Genomic DNA, 19,111 nt, shown 5'->3' with positions numbered 1-19,111 from the left:
CAATTTAGTATAATTAAAGAAACAAAAATAAAATGTGGTAAAATTACACTTCTTGTCCGCTAGTCAAATTGTCAAAGATTAGAAGTATAATACTCAGTTGGTGACTTGGGTTTCAGGAGATGTGTTGCTGAAGGAGAATAAATTAGTATATTTTTTCTGAAGGGTAGTTAGACAGAGTTTCAGAAGTTCTACTTCTGGGACTTTATTTTAAGGAAAAAAATTAAGGATATACCCACAAACCTACATATATATGAATATTTATGAAAATTTTATTCCTGGGACTAATAACAGTAATATTACTTAAATAGTTCTTCCTCTGTGTCAGATATTACATTTATTTAATTCTCTCAACAATCCTGTAATATTCACACAGTAGGATTAAAATTGGTGATGCAGAAGAACATTTAACATGGAAATAAATTCATGATAACAGTAAATGAAAATAGCACATTATGAAGGAGTATGTGCAATGTGATTCCATTGCCTGCAACAAAACCTACAGAATAACCTGTGAGAATATTTTCCATTAGTAACAATCCTGTTATTTAAATGTTTTTCCTTTTTGCTATCTTTATTTTCTAGTTTTTCTATGGTGAACATATATTGTCTAACAAGAAACCTAAGTTGTATAAGTGTCCTTTGATTTACTTCAGGATTTCTATAAACAGTAAATTTCTTAAGCACCTTTAAAACAGAATTCCCTTAGGAGCAATTTAAATCTATAAGCAACTCTTGGTGAACATATAAAATAGGGATTAAAATGAACCGTATTTGTATAGTCTTTGATTTCTGCTAATTTGATGGCGTTTTTTGATGATAGAAATGGAAAGAATAGAAAATTAAGCTTGAGCATCTAAAGGTTGAAGCCTGACAATGGCAAAATGACAAAATTGTTTAAATGTTTATTTTGTGCTTGCTATCAATGAAGCCTTACCATAATGAGTAGATAAACCAACAGACATGATATTTTCGTAGTGTTGTAGTCATTTATTTTCTCTTTCCTGATAGGAACTTAGTAATTTATGATTATTCTTTCACCTTCTTAAGAATCAGTTTATCTCAACTCCTCTGAGTCTTATACTTTGTCTTCTACTCTTTGCAAAAATTGAGAAAATTAGTTCACCAGGTTGCTGCTAATGAATGTGATCTATCTAGAGCTAAAACCTGTGCTAGTTTTATGTAGTTTCATCTTTAAGACCTTGTTAAAATATTTTTCTTAGTGAAGTCTTCTTTTAACACATTTTAAAAATCACACCTGCTCCTCTTGATCCTCCACTTTCCATTTCTCTTTTCTGCTTTAGTTTCTTTCTAACATTTATCACCTTATAATATACAATTTATTTATTTTGTTTGTGTCTATTGTTCCCTCTTCCCTCCTCCCGCCTTTGAGAGGTAAGCTTCATGAGTGCGGGGATTTTTGTTTCCTTCTTAGTTTATTGTGTATTCCCAGAAATTGGAATGATGCCTGGCACGTAATGGAATTCCAATAAATATTATTTGAACAAATGAATTAGTGGGCCATATTTGTGGAATGATTAGATGTTATATTTGGTTAATGGAGGTGAAATTTAAGTATTTGCAGGAGAAGGTTAGGGTTCTGTAGTTGTTTTGTAGTGTAGCTGTTTCATTGCAGGTCTAGTAATAGAGTTAGATTTATAGGCAAGTTGGAATTTTAGAACTTTGCTTCCTGGCACATTGTAGATTCTTATCAAATATTGCTAAATGAACACTGTAAAGGCTAATAAGGTAAGTGGGGGTGGGGGGAACCTAGCTTTCTGTGAGATTCTGGCACCAGCCTTTTTGGTTAGGGAATTGGACTGAGATCTCAGCGTTCTCTTGCTTTCTTGCTCTCCTGCTGTCTTACTGACTTTAAAATTCACCCCAGGGATTTTGTTTGTGAGTATATTCCTTTGGAAATAGGAAGTTGTGAGGAAGTGAGTTGGGTGAAACTGGTTGTAGGGTTGCTTTTTTGGAATCAAAACAGTTATTTAATGTTAATTAGTTGAGTGATAATGAAACTCAGAGAGACAGCTAAGGGTGTTAGGTGTTCCAAGGTCCACTTTTATTCATCCAACACTTAAGGCAAAGTATATGCTAGGCATTCTGCTAGACTTCTGAAGATACAAAAGTCAAATAGGGCAGATTCAGTAATGAAGAAAAGGTAAAAATGTTTGTTTCATGGTGCTTCTTCTAGGCTTGGGGTTTCCCAAAAGGTAGGAGAATTTTATTTTCCTGGGTATTTTTGTTTTGATTTAATTTAAATTGAAAGTGAATATGCACCATTAACTATTGAGAATATGTATAATCAGAATATAATTTTAATATCAATTTGCTGTTGAGCCAAAGTTTGTATGTATGCATGTCTCTTTTTAAAATTAATTTGTTATTACTATTATCATTATTATTATTATTATTATTACTTTCTAAGGTGCTGTTGCAGAGGAAGGGGGAGGGGAGCAGGGCTGACCCATGGGTGGCTCCTTTGCTGGCCTGGTTGTGGATGTTGGGGGTGGGGGGGCGTTGCTGAGGCCCTGGGTCCCCTCCACCTCAGGAGTCCAGGAGGCTTCCATCTGTGCTTGGGGCTTTCACCTGGGTTTTGGAAAGAATTAGCTTTTATTGAGTATTGTATTTTATACTCTTTACATGCATTGTTCTTTTAACATAGTCCTTATAACGATCTTGACAGGAATTATTACCTGTATTTCACAAATAAGAAAATTGAGTTGAGAGAGGTTAAGTAATTTGTTTAAGGTTCACAGCTTACAAGTTGTGGTTTTTTTGTGTGTGTGTGTGTGTCTTTTTTCTGACCGGTAACGGGATCTCAACCCTCGGTGTTGCGCCCGTACCGGGGACCAGCAACGGGATCACAACCCTCAGTGTTGCGCCCCCACCGCGCTCAGCCAGTGAGCGGGAACCGGTCTGTACGTGGGATCCGAACCCTCGGCGGGAGCGCCGCCGCACCACCGGGCCAGCCCACAAGTTGTGGATTTTAAACCAGGTTTCGTTGATGTTAAAGTCCATTAACTTTTTGGGACATTTCCCAAAGGAAGCTGATATATATTTTTTTCTTTGTCTGTAGATAACGTTAAATAATAAGATAGATTCAATGTGAAAGTTGTGCTGCAGTTTTTTTCACAAATTAAATCTCTGGCGTTTGAGCCAGAGTATTTAAAAATAAAAATATTTTCTTTTTCATATTAAAAGAGTAATAAATATGTTCATTATAGAAAGAAATACAAAATTGGGAGAAAAAAAGTAAAAAGAAAAAGAGGAAAGGTAGTTGGGATGGGGAGAGAGATATCCTGATTGATCCACTGTTAACAGCAGGTATTTAACATAATACAGTTTGGACTCCAGAGTCTGTGAGACCTGGAGTCAAATCTGGGCTCCACCATTTAATTGTTTAGTGATTTGGTGTTTTCATGGTTTTGGGGCAAGTTACTTATTCCAGTTTTGCAGATGAGAGAACTGAGGTTTAGAGAGATCATCCTATGTCATAGGGTTTTGAAGATTAAAATGTGTTAAGGCATGTAAGGCTTGGCACATGCCTAAAATTTCCAGGCACATTCTAGTTCTTTGCACATAGGTATATTATCTTTTACCTAAATGCATCATCAAAAATTTTAACTGCTTTGTTAAAACTTATTATATCAAGAATATCTTTCCATATAAATGACAACATTTAAAATCATTAGATAACTAATCTGTACAGTGGAATGCTACAAATATTCAACCATCCCCTTCCTCCTAGACGTTTATTTCCAGATTTCTGTTTTGCAGTTATACATAATGCTTCAGTGAATATTCTTATAGCAGAACTTTGCATATGCTCTTATCACGTTAGGATAGAGTTGATTCATTGAGTTGTATGTATACTTTTAAGATTTCTGATCCATTTTGCTGGATTGCCTTCTAGAGAGGTTTTTTTTGTTCCTAACAGTAGTTTATATGTGCACTTGTTTCCCTGCATTCATAACTGAATTAGATATAATTTAAAAACATCGTTGTTGATCAGTTTTAATTTACATTGCTTTGGTTACTAATAAGTTTGAGGGTTATTTTTCTATAATACATATTGGCTCCTTTTGTATTATGCTGTTTTTCCATTAGTGTTTCATGAATAATAAGGCACTGATGGCTTTGGCAAAAACAGCTTAACTGGGAAGTTGGGTACAGAAGCGGGAGAAATGGAGATAGAGGTGAGGAGGTAGAAGATTGTGAGTGTTTACTACTCATTATGGAGTTTGCCTATAAAGCTGGGGAAGTGCAGGTTAAAAGTGGGCCAAGACAGGGATTTGAAATGTTTATATTCTGAGAAAGAAGAGTGATAGGAAGGAATGAGGGATAGAACTGAGAGATGAGGGGAAATACCATCATCATAAACTTTCTAGAAATGTCTTTCAAGCTTTATTGTTTGTTCTTTTTATAATTGTTCAAAAGTGTATTTTAGATAATGCTGTACCATGTTTGATACCTTTTTATGATACCTCGGTTGTCATATCAGTTATTCTCCTGTCCTATTGGAGGGTAGAGAAACAGCCCCATTCTAAAATACAACAGCTTAGGGCCATTTAATGTAATCATATAATAGGTTTTGAATAGTCAATTTAATCTTTTCCTTGTGGGTGTACGTGTTCCCCCCTTCCCCAACTCATTAGTACGTTTGGTCCGAGCAGTAGCACCTGTTCCAACAAATGTGCTAAGTAACTGTGAGCTGGGAAATCTGTGTTACCAAGTTGTTAGAATTGTGCTCTGAATGAAATTACTGATTTTAATTAATAGACTGTAAGATCTGGGATTTGCTTCCCTAAAGCTTAGTCTGTGACAGCATATGTGTTTTTCTGTTGCTGTTTCACTTAATGTAGAGCTCTGTAGTTAGACTGCTTTAGAATCCCAGCTCCAACATTTACTAACTCGGACCTTGAGCAATGACTTACTTTAAAAATTTAACTCTCTTCATCTTTAAAATAGTGGCATAATAGTATCTTTCTCAGAGGGCTGTTGTGGAGGTTAAATGATGTAATGCATGAAAAATATAGCTTGGCATAGAGTAGTTGCTTATTCAATAAATTTTAGCTGTTAGTATATTATTTTTTCCCTGTCTCCAGGATTTTGATTTTCCAAGCTTGATGTTTCTGGAAGTCTTCTCGATTAGAGGGATGTTACTGTATTTGAAAAGGGAATAGATTCAAGTAGTCTTACTACAGATTTTATGTGTCTGGGAGGGTAGTAAGAATTTGCAGCACACATAAACGAGCAGATTTGTTTTCTGAGGTAGGTTGGTTGGTTGTTACAGCTGAATAGAGAAGGTTTTTCTTAGAGGCATTTGGAAACTGCATTTTTTTGAAGTACTTCTGTACTCCCTTTCTTTTTGATTGAATACTAAAACAGTATTTAAAAATGAGAGAGGAGGTAAAAGATGACCTAGAATTACCATATGGGATATTTTACTTGGAGTGTATGTGTATGTGCGGGAAGCAAGGGGTAGGGGTTGTTGTGGACTAGATATTTTAGGACAGGAAATTAACACAACTTGGTGAGGCTCATGAATATTGCAGGTTTAGTATCAGAACTACTGAGTAACCTGTAATTTAACCCAGGGCAGTACTTGGAGGGCAGGAAGTTAGGGTTTGTGCCATGGTCTGAGAAAACCTATATTCAACCTTTTTATGTGAGATTTGTGCTGTTAAGAGAGAGACAGTGAATGAGATTAGTAGGATATTTGATAACCATAATTTAGTCATTCTTTTCTTTGATCACATAAATTGTACTGTTCTGTTAAATGATTTTGAGTCTTGTTGAGAATCTGCACCTAATTTTGGTATAGTAAAATGTTAATAGATGGAAAATCTTATTTTGTAGGGTAGCCCTCTCCATTGGACTTTTCTAACACCCACAGATCTCTTTTATAAAGAAGAGAAGCAGTTAGTATGTTTAAAAATAGTAAACTAAATTGTTTCTTTCTGTGAATTTCTCAGGATGTGTTAATGGTGTTTAAAGTTTAGTGTTGCTAAACCCACACAGGGATTTTCACTCGTTTTAAATGCCACAACAACAGTTTTAGCTTTTATTGATAACTGGTTTAGTAAAAAGACTATGTTCTTAAATTTAGAAATGATTTAACAAATTATTAAAGGTTTCATTGCTTTTTGAAAAAGTACCTCCTATGTACAAGTCTCTTCATGCCTGTAGTCATACCAGATGACTTGTGAGTACCTTGTTTCTTGCCTTGCATACAAAATTACCCTCCCAGGTTTCTTAATAGATAGAACTACCATATGACCCAGCATTCCCACTATTGGGTATATACCCAAAGGAATGGAAAGCATCATGTTGAAGGGTATCTGCACCCCACTTTCATCACAGTGCAGTTTGCAATAGCCAAGATATGCGACTAACCTAAATGTCAATCGACAGGTGATTGGATAAAGAAAATGTGGTATATGTACATAATAGAATACTACTCAGTCGTAAAAAAGAATGAAATTTTGCTATTTGCAGCAACATGGATGAGCCTAGAAAAAATTATGTTGAGTGAAATAAGCCAGACACGGAAAGAGAAATACCACATGTTCTCAATCGTATTGTGGGACCTAAAAAACAAAACAAACAAACAAAACAAAACAAGCAAACAGACACAAATAAATAGTAATAATAAGTTGAACTGTTTAAAGGAGAAAGAACTATGGATACTAGAGGTGGAAAAGGGGAAGGGTAGGAGGGATAGAGAAAGTCTGATTAATGGACACAAAAGTACCATGAGATAGGAAAAATAAGCCCTGTTGATGGGTAGTTAACCCAGAATTCTGTAACCAATAATGTTTTATTGCATATAACCAAATACCTAGAAGAGAGAGGAGAAATGCTCACAAACAAATGCTTAAGTTTTACAATGATGAATAGGCTAATTACCCTGAATAGATAAACACACACTGTATATACATATATTGAAATACAACTGTACCCCATAAATATGTACAATCAATATGTTTCAATACAAAATTGAAAAAACAAAAAGACAAAATTACCCTCCCAGCAATAGGTAGAGCTTGTTGGCATTGACAGTGTGATAGGCCAGTGACTTGAGCATTAAAGTGGTACTTGTTTTTCATAGAAGGGAAAGGAAGAAGAGTTGTGATCTCTGTAGTCTGTTGAAGTATGTTAGATGCCTGTCAGTTGAGGAAACTACTGTGCTATTTGTGGGAGGTATTGAATGAATATGGTTTAGTACTTTTAACTTGTTGAAGTAAGATTTGATTGCCTTGTATTAAAAAGTTGCTTTTAATACTTAAAATTTTTTAATGCTTTTAAAAATTTAAAGTCACAGTGACACCTGGAAAAACTTAGAAACTCCTGGAGAATTCTCTTAAACTAAAGCAAAAACAAACAACACACCTAAAAACCTCCAATTCTAGTTAATCAAGAAAATAATTCCCCTCTAAGTATAGTCAGTTATTATGTAATGTGGTAGTTGTTTTCCAGACACATTGTATTATCAAAAATTGTACTTATATTTTTAATGGTTCTAAGCTGCTGTAGTTTTAGGGAAAAGAGTGATGGCTTACTAGATCTTTTTTTCAGATTCCCAGGGATAAAATAATTTTTTTCATGTAGGAATTTGGTAGTAAGGTGTTCTTTTTCTCTCTAAGTTATATAGATGTATGTTTATAAAACCTAAATTGTACTGAATAAATTAGCATTTGATGACATAAATCTACTTTTTTGTGCCAGATTAATAGCCTTTTCCTGTCATTACTACTGTCATTAGTGTATAAGTTAGCTATTGGTAGATAACAAACCACTGCAAAACTTGGCTTAAAACAACCACCATTTATTATTGCTCAAGAATCTGTGGACAGCTGGGTAGTTTTGCTGATGTGGACCAGAGTTAAGTGATCTTGTATGGGCTTGCTCATATGTCTGGTGGCTTAGCTGGTAGATTGGCTGTAGCTAGCTGGTCTAGGATGGCTTCACATTTCTGGTGATTGTCTGAATGTCAGCTGGGGTAATACAGTGAATGAGCCACATGTCTCTAGATATCCAACTAGCTGTGGCTTGGGTTTGTCCTATGGAGGCTCAAGCAGATTTCCAAGAGAGAGGAGTGGAAGCACGCAAGGGTTTTTGAGACCTAGGCTTGGAGCTGGCATAATGTTACTTTCACTGCCTTCTGTTGTCCAAAGCAAGTCATCAAGCCAGTTCAGATTTAAGAGGTGAGGAAAGACTATACAGCCATATTGATAGATTACAGGGAGACATGGGAAAATGGGAACACTTTTGCAATCGTTTCCCACATTTAGCATAGTATTTTTTACAATTATCCAATTATATACTTTTCAAAAAAACCTTTATTAGTGATTAAGTACTAATCCATTCCACTGAGTAGTTGTGCTTTATCTATAATTCCTATTTTACTATATTTCTTTCACAGGTACAGTTTCCCTGCATAGTGTAAGTTAGATTTCCAAATTAAACAGTTGAGTTGTGTCCCGTTCTAGTTAAGAAAACTGGAAAAGAGATGCCTAAAATTGTCCTATTTTAATCTGTTTAAATTTTCTGACTTTCTTGGAAGGCTTTTAATAATCTGGTTTCTCATAGCCTATTCAGTTTTATTTCCCTGTGTTCTGTTCTCCGGCTTGCCCACTGATTTTTCTCCCTACCATTTCTTTTTAATTGAGGTGAAACAAAAATTAACCATTTTAAAGTGTATAATTCAGTGGCATTTAGTACATTCACAGTGTATAACCACCACCTTTATTCAAGTTCCGAAAGGTTTCCACACTGTAAAAGAAAACTCTGTACCCATGAAGTAGTCATTCCCCATTCCCTCCTTCTCCAAGCCCCTGGTAACCACCAGTCTGCTTTCGGTCCCTATGGATTTGTCTGTTTATTTGTTTTTAACTACTTTGCATCTGTTTTTGCTCTTTATACAGAGAATTCTAAATCTTACCAGACCTCTTCAGTGTTTGGCCCACAAAGATTTCTTCCTCACAAAGATTGTACCCTGTAGTTTAGTTAGTGATTCTTAGCATTCCACACCACTGAAATTGCATTTCTCTCTCAGATTTTTTCTTTTCAGTGTTCCCTGCAAAATACTTTCCACCTTCTCCTTCCTTGTTAAATGTTTATATTTTCATCTTAGCCCTTTGTTCTTATTCTGCCCACCTTCTTTCTTTCTGGGAGATCTTAACTACTTCTCTGATCAAATCTATATCTCTAACCCAGATCTCTTCAGAATTCCAGACCTTCTGGAATTAACCACCTAGATGTTCCACAACTATTTTATACTGAACATGTTAAAACAACTCATTTTCGCTCCTCACCCTCTCTCCTTACCTAAACAAAATGAAACCTCAGTATTTTCTTTCTTCCTCTTTCTATCTTTGTAAATGGCACCATTATCCATAGAGATTCCTGGCTTTGTTCCCAAGAGTCAAATTGTTTCCTTCCTGTACCTAGCTTTCCACCTCTAGTTCTGTTCTGCAAGTCTATCTCTGGAATCTATTCCTTTTCATTTCTATAGCCTTCACTTTAGCTTAGGACCTTATCATTCTTTGCTTGCAGCAGAGGTTCACAAACTGTGGCCCACAAGGCCAAATATGGCCAGTTGCCTGTGTTTGTAAATCAAATTTTTATTGGAATACAGCCTTGCTTTAGTTTATGTAGTCATTGTCTATGGCTGTTTTTATGCTACAAAGGCAGAATTGTGTAGTTGTGACAGAGACTGTATGGCATGCAAAGCCTAAAACATTTACTATAAGGCCTTTTACAGAAAAGATTTGCCTATTGTTGGACTGTTGCTGATTTTTTTTCTCTAGCTTTGTCTGCCCTTCTCCCCCATGCCAAGTAAACATTCAGAAGTCTGATCATACATCCCCCTGTATGAATCTTTTATTTGCTACTCATTTCTTACAGAATAAAGTCTAAGACCTTTATTATCACGTAAGATTCCTGCCTACCTCTCTGGGCTTGTTTTCTTATTCAGAAGTCATTTCATTCTCTCTGGTTTGTGCTTTTGCCTCTGCCTGAAATGTTCTCTTCTCTTCCTGGTAAATTTATCTGTCTCTCAAAATCTAGCACAGATGTTACCCTTCTAGGAAGTCTTCTGACGTTCCAGATTATTTCCTCTTCCTTGCTTCCTTCACTTTTTGTTGTATTTAACATACCCGTTGTGCAGTTGTATCCATTTGACAGTATTCTCCTAGTAGACTTTAAAACCAAGCAGGGCCACACCAGGAGTCATGCTCTGAATATTGCTTCAAGAAGTGTTTGCTAACCGAATGAATAGATTATTTTTGTGTTAGGCTCTTCCTAACTAGTCTTTCAGAGCAAAAATCATGTTTCAAACAACTTTTACATCCTCTGATTGTATCTAGGGAAGTGCTAGATTCATAGTCTGTACCAATATTGGTTAAATTACTGATTTGAATGGTCATCTAGATAAAGTGACAAGGCACAAAGATTCCTTTTGGAGGGGTTGGACATTCATCAAGAAAGGCTATGTAGCTAAGCCTATTATTGTATATTGACAAAATAAAAAAATTAAAAAAAAAAAAGGAACTTGAGGGCCGGCCCCGTGGTGCACTCGGGAGAGTGCGGCACTTGGGGGCGCAGCCGCGCTCCCACCACGGGTTTGGATCCTATATAGGGGATGGCTGGTGCACTCACTGGCTGAGCGCAGTGTGGGCGACACCAAACCAAGGGTTGCAATCCCCTTACCGGTCACACACACACAAAAAAAGGAACTTGATTTGCCTTAATTACCAATTTTTCTCCCTTGACAAATAGACTTTTTTTCTCTCTCGTACTTGGGAATTTGATTGACTTTGAATATTTTGTGTCACCAGTTAGGCATCATATGATCTGTTCTACGTAGTGCATATATAAGGAAGAATTTAGATGGAATGTGCTAGGCTGATGGATGCATTATTGTAAGATAGAGTCATTCTGTTAGTCTGGGTATAAATGGGAGTAGAAATGGAGTGTTACTGGTGCCATTGGCTGTTCTCTGTTTATACTATTTGTTTGCTGGGTTAATTTGCCTGCTTGTGGTACCTAGGTGCCAATTCTGGTAGGATTCCTAGTAGCAGCAGTGGCAGCAGCAAACACCTATCTTGTGCTTTTTATGTGCCAGCCACTGTTCTAAGCTCAGTACATAAATTAACTCATTTAATCTTTGTATTAGTCTGTTTCTGTTACTTATGACAAAATACCTGCAACTGGGTGGTTTATAAAGAAAACAATTTATCACTTATAGTTTCTGAGGCTGGTAATGGTGACAGTGACCCAGGGGTCTCATATTGCAAGATGGTGGAAGCAGAGAGAGACAGGCTCTCCTCTTCTTTTAAAGCGCTCAGAAACACATCCTGACCACCATTTTTAATCCATTCACTAAGGCATGGTCCTACAATCTAAAGACCTCTTCAAGGCTCCACCTTTCAGCTACCATAACAGGATTTTCCACCCTCTTAACAGTCACGGTGGGGGCTAAGTTTCAAATACATAAAACTTGGGGGACACAATTCAAGCTTCAGTGAGTTTTGAGGGGACAAAATTCAATCCACTACAATCTTCATAACAACCTTATGAGATAAGATCCTTTTATCCCTACTTTACAGATGAGGAGCCTGAGGCACAGGGAACTTGAATAAGCAAACTTGGCTAAAGTAATATACCTAGTAAGTGATGGTGCCAGAATTTAACCCAGACTGCTTGGCTCCAGAGTACAAGATGCTAGTGACTACACTAGACTTTCTCTGTATGGATCATGGAACAATTCAAATGCACAATTCTTGCAGTCTTTTTCTTCCGGTCTAATGGAAACTTTGGTGTTTTTGATCAGTGGGGGAAAAGAGGAAGTACTAAATGGTTAAGGATAATTGATTTTTTTCGTAGGACATTTATATGCCATTTTATATTTATCATGATCAATTGGAGGACTCCTTTTTAGCACCAATCTATTTTATCTTTTGCTAGAAGTTGAGGCAAGAGTTTGGTTTTCTTTTGCCCTAACTTGTCTTTATCCAGTAGGTGCTTACTAAATGATTGGCTTTAAGCAAAGAACTGTCGATAACAGAAGCAAACATATTACAATTGGAAAGTTAAATATATGTAATGAAACATAAAATCATGTATATGGTTCTAGAAGTTGTAATTTTATTTTGCTGTGAGGATACATAGTCCTATATCTGGAAGTATATTGTAATTGTTATACCAAGAAGAAATCATCATTGGAGTTGGGTGAGGTTAGTCTTCAGGTGTTGCTTTTAGCAGGCTTAGAAAAGCACTTGGAGATATAGCTTATATGAGTATACAGCATATTGCATAAAGCTAAGTGTATAGTTCAATGAATAACACCACAACCCAGATCAAGTTAAGTATAGAACATTTTATCATTATTCCAGAAGGCTTTCTTGTGACCTCCCTCTAAGATGAGGCTTATAGGGAAAGTGAAGATAAATGGTCAGGGTCCCTTGGGGGTTCGGAGTCTTGCCGAGCATTTGATGCAAATATGCATGTGCACCCAGGTGTTCCTGGGTTGTCTGACTCGCACTCAGGTGCCCTGGGTTATCAACTTGAGTATGAAGGACGAATGGCTCTGATCACAGTGCCCTGCCCCGGGGATGCCCTGCAGTGGGGAGGGGGCTACGGGGAGGCTGCTACTGCTGCTGGAGGCTGCTGCTGCTGCAAGCTGCTGCTTCCAGGGCCCCCGGGACCCTCTGGGAGGCCACCTCTGCTCCTGCTGAGGAAGCTGAGGACTGAGCTTATTTCATCTGCTAGTGGCTCCCGGAATCTTTCCCATTTACCTGGCTCGTGGACCTGTGTGTGAGGGGTCTGGTGACCCAGCCTGGCATATGAGGGGTCTGTGACCCAGTCTGTACAATGGGTTTGAAAGGTCTGTGGGCCCTAGCCCTAACCTGACAATAGCCCTAGTACTAGCAATGCAAGGCTTTTGACATTTAGCGGATACTTAGACCAGTTTAATTAACTGTGCTGGCATTGGGTTGTGTATGATGGCCTTTGCTCTTGTGAATGTTAGGAAATATGAGAAAGTTGCTACCAGTGAGAGAGAACGGCAGCCTCCCTATTGGACTTTCTTCTTGAGAGGATCTGATTCCTCACAGTTATCTCAAATTCTTAATTTATACTCTTCATGATCTTTTTGAATACCTCAAACAGTGGTAGAAGACTAAATGCTCTTTTGGAGGGGAGAGAATTGTGATAGAAAAAAATTAGTTTATTGAGACATTAGTTTATTTGTAGAATAGTTTAGCTGTAGTTTGTAGGTCTTTCGTATCACCTTAGTTGAAAGCAATGAAAATTGTTTGCCTGTCTTGATTAGATTTAAGATAAGGAGTTTGTGGTTTAAAAGTCATTTTAGTTCGATCTTAGTTCATATAGAGGAAAGAAACTTTGAGTTGAAAGTGACCCTAATATTCTGATTTATGCTCCTGTTTGTCAGATTTAACCCTCCCATTTTACATTTGAGGAATCTGAGGTGCAAAGAACTACTGTCGTACGTAGCAGCAATCAGGCCAATCTGTTTAACTCAGAAGTTCCGTCTCTTTCATCATGTTGACTGTGGAATTACTTGGGGAGCATTGTAAACATATACATGCTGAGGTCTTACTCCCAAAGGTTTTTATTTTTATTAGGTTTGGGGTGGGGCCCAGGCATATGTAAAGGGATAACGAAAATGAAACAAAATAATAAGCCCAAATCACTCTATCCCCTTAAAATGTTAATAATGAATAAATTTAAGTGATCACACTCTTGTGGCTTAGAACCATTGTGCTGTCGTGCCTTTTAAAAAAAAAAAAAGTAATAGACTGTTTCTTAGAAGTTTTAGGTTTACAGGAAATGTGAACAGTAAGTACAGAGAGTACCTATGTAATCCCTCCCCATCCATATTTCCCCTATTATTAACTTCTTGCATTGGTGTGGTACATTTTCCCGTTATTAACATTTTGCTTTGGCGTGATACATTTGTTAAAATTGATGAACTAATATTGATAATTTATTATTAAAGTCTATAGTTCATCATTCACAATTGCCATTAGGGCCTATGCTTTCTGTTGTATAATTTTGTGGGTTTTAAAGGTTGCTTCCACTTTTTGGCAGACATCAATAAAGCTGCTATAACATTTGTGTGCACGTTCTTGTGGGGACATAGTTCTTGTGGGGACATAATTTTCAGCTCACTTGTGTAAATACCTGTGAGTGTGATTGCTGGATTGTGTGGAAGACTACCTTTAGCTTTGTAGGAAACTGCCAAACTGTCTTCCACAGTTACTGCACAATTTTGCATTCCCAACAGTAATAAGTAATAGTTCCTGTTGCCCCACATCCTCACCAGCCTTAGGTGTTGTCAGTGTTTTGATGGATTTTAGCCATTCTAATTAGATGAGTAGTGGTATTTCATTGTTGTTTTAATTTTCAGTTTCCTAATGACTTACAGTGTTGAGCATCTTTTCATATGCTCATTTGCCATCTGTGTATCTTTTCTGGCAAGGTGTCAATTCATATTTTTTGCCCACTTTTTTTTTTTTTTTTTTTCCTTTTTGTCTTTTTTCGTGTCTGGCAATGGATTGCAACCCTCAGTGTCGCGCCTGTACCGGACTGGGACCGGCAACGGGATCGCAACCCTTGGCGTTGCGGCCGCACCTCGCTCAGCCAGTGAGCGGGAACCGTTCTGTACGTGGGATCCGAACCCTCGGCGGGAGCGCCGCCACGCTCCCAAGGGATCGCAACCCTTGGCGTTGCGGCCGCACCTCGCTCAGCCAGTGAGCGGGAACCGTTCTGTACGTGGGATCCGAACCCTCGGCGGGAGCGCCACCGCACTCCCAAGCAGCGCACTGTAGCAGTGCGCCACCGGGCCGGCCCTTGCCCACTTTTTAATTGTGTTGTTTTCTCATTGTTGAGTTTTAAGAGTTTTTTGTATATTTTGATATAAATCCTTTAACAGATATGTGTTTTGCAAATATTTTCTCCCACTCTCTGGCTTGTCGTTTCATTCTATTAACAGTGTTTTTCACAGAGCAGAAGTTTTTATTTTAATTTTTTAAATTTATTATTTTTTTACATTCAAAGATGTTGAGCAGTGGGAGGGGCAGGTGGGTGGGACGGGGGGGTAGGGAAATGGAGGTGGAGGGGTGGGGCTGGCCTTTGCTGGCTTTGATGTGGGGGGTGCGTGGCTGAGGCACTCGGCCCTCTCCACCCTGACTCTGAGGCCCCAGAGACATCAAATGGTGCTGTGGTCATTGCTGGGCTGGGTGAGGTCGTGGGGTGGGTGTGTGTGTGTGTGTGTGTGTGTGTGGCTGAGACTCTAACATCTCCCCCCACCCCAGGATCCCATAGTGGCTTGGTAGTTGTTGGGCTGCATGCAGATGTCAGGGGGTGTGGTTGAGGCCCTGGGAACCCCCACCCCAGCTTGGAAGCCTGGGGGGTTTCTGCAGAGGCTTGGTCTTTTCTGGACTGAATGCTGAAGTGGAAGGGGCATGGCTGAGGCCCTCTGCCCCCTACCTCGGCTTGTTGTTGCTGGGCTGGTTGCGGACATGGGGGGTTGGTGCATGGCTGAGGCTCTTGGGCTCCCCTCACCCCTGCTCAGGAGCCCAGGGGGCTTCCAGCTCTTCTAGGTTTTATAGGTCTTCCTTGGTGGTGTTAGACCTTCTCTGGTTGGTATTAGAATTTTGTCTGTGATCTGTGGGAGTTTTGTTTTTCCTTTCAGTTCTGTGTTAGATTATTGGCTACTTGCACCACTTAAACTATGCACTGGAACTAATTTGTTGTCCTTTGCTTCTAAAATGGGGGAACTTCCTGTGAGGACCAGCACTTGAACCCTGTGGTTGAGCTAAATTGCTGCTTTGCTGCTGATTCCCTAGGGAAGGCTTTTTGTGCAGCTCAGGTTTTAATTGTTGACCTTTTAAGTACTTTTGGGTCATGTGAGGTCCAGTACACCTGGGTTGTGTGGAAATTCTGGTCTGGTCCTGAGTCTTCTCAGCGAACTGCACCTCTTGCAGATCTATACTCCTGACTAGTCTCCACTGAGTGGATCAGCTGTCCATGCTGAGCCCCAGTGTTCCCCCAGTGGGCTCTTCTCCCCTATCCCCCTCACTCCAAACACTTCCCATGGCACGGGCCATGCACCAGTCCCTTGCGGTGATACACCAGCCTCTGCGTAGCTCCTTTATTCAGCTGTTTATGGCCGCTCGCTCCTATGTGAGTCCATGGGAACCCTGTCAGTGGTCTTGCTGCCTCGGGTCTACCAAGGCCCTCCTTTCCTCTGCAGTCTTCAAGCAACTTCACATGAATGGCACAGCTGCGGTTTTTGCCAGCTTTTGCTCTGTGTGCTCACCAGGGCCAGCCTTGAAATGGCCAAGGTTTGAAATAGTTGGAGTGGTCCCTTCTTTCCCTCATCGTGGCTTCTCCCACTTTCATGCACTCCGTAGGTCTCTCCTCCTCTTCCCCGAGCTCTAGCAGCCCTGGCTTGGCAGTCTTTGCATTGTAAATTGGTTGATTGTGGGCCGGCCCAGTGGCGCACTGGAGAGTGCGCCGCTTGGGAGCATAGCAGCGCTCCCGCCAAGGGTTCGGATCCCATGTGGAGACCGGTTCCCACTCACTGGCTGAGCGTGGTGCGGGCGCAACACCGAGGGTTGCGATCCCGTTGCCAGTCCCCGGTACGGGCGCGACACCGAGGGTTGCGATCCCGTTACCGGTCAGTAAAAAAGACAAAAAAGGGGAAAAAAAAAATTGGTTGATTGTGGGAGAGGGTGACACTGGATACTGTCTGTTTTGCCATCTTGATTCTGGTCTTCAGAAGTTTTTAATTTTAATGAAGCCCAACTAATCAATTTTTCTTTCCTAGACCATGCTTTTGATGTTGTATTTAACAAGTCATCACTAAACCCAAGGTCCCTTAGATTTCTCCTATATTGTCTTTTAGAAGTTTTGCATTTTACTTTAGGTCTATGATGTATTTTGAGGTAAGTTTTTTGAGTTTTTCTGCACTTTGAGTTAATTTTTGTGTAACGTGCCTATTGATTTTTTTGCATGTGTATGTCCAGTTGTTTTAGTACCATGTTTCAAAAAATCTGTCATGCTTTTTTGATATTCTTATTCAATGGTGCACTTTCAAGCATGAATTATGATAATTAAAATCAAATAAGAAACTTGGGATTATCGTAATGAATATTTTGACTTTATTATGACTTTAAAAATAACTTATGAGGAAGTAGCATGTTGAATAAGAGTTTGGCCTGGGATAAGTCAGTTGTTTTATTCACATTCTGAATTTGCCATTTACTTCCTGTAACCTTGGACAAGTTACTGAACTGTGCCTTAGTTTCCTTATATATAAGAAGTATTCTTAGGTTAAATGAATAGTATGTAATATAAAGCATTTAGTGTAGTATTTTGCAAATATTATAGTTTGGAAGGTTGTTAATAATAAAGAACCATTCAAATGTTGAATATACTTTTAATTCATTAATCTGTGTTTTTTATTCTCTGCAAGTGCATTCTAGGGAAATATAATGGTGTTAAGATAAACAAGAATAAACAGCATACTCGGGCTGTTTCTGTTATTGATGCCTTCTGGCAAAAGCAGACTTAGGTAAGGGAGTTTGATGACTGATAAAGAATAACATCATTTGAACAGCATAAAGTGTAAAAAACTGTGTGCTTAGTGCATTCTGCATACTCAGTGTTTTCTAAAATCAGTAAACACCATCAAATAGCTTAAGGCTAAAGGTTATGTGTGTAAGATTATGGTGAAAGTAGAACAGTAGTGCTTTATAAAACATGTTTCATTCCTTTGCATATGATGTATCACACACTTTCTGCTTGCTTATATGTTTAGAATTGTTTTTTATTTTCGGTTTTGAGTTCTCTCTCCATTAAGAGTATGAGTTCTTTAAGATAATGTGTCTTTAATTCTTCAGTGTCTGTCACACAACTTCTGGATAGAGAGGTACGTGTTTCTTAATTGCTATGGATAAGCTGTTACTTTTAAATTATTATTTTCCTTTATCTTACCCTTTGATCTTTGCTTCCAAAGAGTGGATGGAGAAACCATTTATAGTATAATTAAGAAATGCTTGTATATTTTTTAAAGTTAGGAGTGGGAGGCCAGAGGGATAAATGAAGGTTTTTTAGGGTAATATTCTGAGTAAAAGCTAAACAGTTTCTTATTTGCTTCAAATAATTGCTAGTGAATAAAGGATATTTCTGTACTTCTGTATATTTAGTATTTCTGTGTGTGTGTTTAGGAAATGGGATATTGGGAAGATAATTGTTTAATGCTCTTATAGAAATTGCGGTCCTGCTGAGTAGTTACAAAGTTTGGGTTTTGTCAATTAAAGCAAATTTGAATTTTAGGTTAATTCTGTTTCTGTCTTTAGGAACTTGTAAATTTGTGTCTAACAGTAATTCTAAAACATTCAATGCAATATACTATTATTTTGATCTTTGTGTAACCAGCTCCTTTCCTAAAACTAACTGGCATAGATTTGTTATTTTAATTAAATTTTTGTTGTTTGAATCATTTAGTACTTAAATGACTGATTGTACCGCTCCCTCTTTGGTGATACTGTGGGGTTGTTCAAAACAACAACAAAAAGTAATATCAGAATTACTTTAACAACATAAATATTCTTCATGAGGATATCTTCTGAATTATCAGAATAAACTAGTATTTATACTTTTTTGCTACATAAAAATACCCAAGACTTACTTTGAGTTATACCTGATACCAGTTTCAGTCATTAAATACATTGAAGCACCAGTGAACTACACATTTTATAGAATACAGAGACTTATAAAAGTACTTTCCATTCATGATAAAAATAATCAACAGACTAGGAATAGAAGAGAACTTCAATCTGATAAAGAGCATCTGTGAAAAAACCCTGAGCTAAGCATACTTAAGGTGAAAGACTGGATACTTTTCTCCTAAGATTAGGAGCAAGATAAGGATGTCTACTTCTGCCACTTTTATTCAACATTATACTGGAGGCCCTAGCCAGGGCAGTTAGGCAAGAAAATAAGTAAAAGTCATCCAGGTTGCTAAGAAAGAAGTAAAACTATGTTTATTTATATATATATATATATATATATA

General features: G+C 38.2%; 1 protein-coding gene across 2 annotated transcripts in view; it reads left to right on the top strand.

Annotated features, from left to right (window-relative positions):
* The window catches only part of GSK3B (glycogen synthase kinase 3 beta), a 223,657-nt gene that overhangs the window by 26,782 nt on the left and 177,764 nt on the right, over window positions 1-19,111 (top strand). The gene's annotated exons all lie outside the window — the stretch shown is intronic.

Source organism: Galeopterus variegatus, unplaced genomic scaffold (genome assembly GCF_000696425.1).
Source record: "Galeopterus variegatus unplaced genomic scaffold, G_variegatus-3.0.2 Scaffold1756, whole genome shotgun sequence".
Classification (NCBI taxonomy): domain Eukaryota; kingdom Metazoa; phylum Chordata; class Mammalia; order Dermoptera; family Cynocephalidae; genus Galeopterus; species Galeopterus variegatus.
Note: the sequence above shows the minus strand (reverse complement) of the source record. Positions and strands in the feature narration are given on the sequence as shown.